The sequence below is a fragment of the Aedes albopictus genome, chromosome 2 (assembly GCF_035046485.1).
Source record: "Aedes albopictus strain Foshan chromosome 2, AalbF5, whole genome shotgun sequence".
NCBI classification, from domain to species: Eukaryota; Metazoa; Arthropoda; class Insecta; order Diptera; family Culicidae; genus Aedes; species Aedes albopictus.
The window spans coordinates 387,770,854-387,772,031 of record NC_085137.1 but is presented as its reverse complement, the minus strand read 5'-3'; positions in this window follow the sequence as shown (position 1 = coordinate 387,772,031).

The following is a 1,178-nucleotide window of genomic DNA, read 5'->3' as shown; positions in this document are numbered from 1 at the left end:
AATGGTGTGAGGGCTTCACAATTGAATCTGAACCTTCTGATCAGACTACAGAGGTGGATCATTTTACGGTCAGTACTTTTGTGTAAGAAAGCTCGAACATTAACCCTCGAGCGATCGCGCTGTTGTATTTTGTACAACACGTTGAAAAAATCTCGCTTTTTGTACTCAGCATTAGCGTGGTGCTGACGCAGGTAGTCTACCGCGCGAGTTACGGAAGGTTAAATGAGAAATTTTCTCAAAATTTAAAACCCCAATGGATCAATGAAGCAAACTTGTTCGCCGCATGTAAAAAAGGGAACGTTCAAATATTGCGACCAACATTTGGGGGAGAGGGGGGTCTAGAAAAGTGTGACAGTACGTGTATTGTGTATAGGGAAATTGCGTGACAGAGTGGGGAGGGGGGCGCCACCGTATATGATGATTAACAATGTGACAGCAGTGGAGTTATGTCAAACACACAAGGCTACGGTGGCGCTATCTATTCCTGTCATATCGGCCGATTTAGTTATTTTAGTAATCCATTGAATCGCGTTTGGCCGTATCACGTAATAGTAGTCTACGCAACAAGGTGCAGAATGAAGATTTTTACAGCACGAGTTGTACACTTATCCAACGAGGCTTGCCGAGTTGGATAAGTACGACGAGTGCTGTGAAAATCGAGTTCTGCACCGAGATGCTTACAACGTTTTTTGCAATTTCATTAATTACCTACCACTTGAGGATAGTTTTTAACAAAACTTTTTCATCGAACTGCACACTGATGTTCATAGCCATGTTTAAGAAAGTCTGATCATAGCAGGTTATGCTGTGCAGTTGTCACAATTTTTCAAACCTGCGTCCAGAAAGCATCAAGAAATTGATCAAAACTGAAAACAGTGCTGTAATGGTTCATTCCTCCTCTCTCCTCTTCTTGGCGTAACGTCCTCACTGGGACAAAGCCTGCTTCTCAGCTTAGTGTTCTATGAGCACTTCCACAGTTATTAACTGAGAGCTTCCTCTGCCAATGACCATTTTGCATGTGTATATCGTGTGGCAGGCACGAAGATACTCTATGCCCAAGGAAGTCAAGGAAATTTCCTTTACGAAAAGATCCTGGACCGACCGGGAATCGAACCCGTCACCCTCAGCATGGTCATGCTGAATACCCGTGCGTTTACCGCCTCGGCTATGTGGGCCCT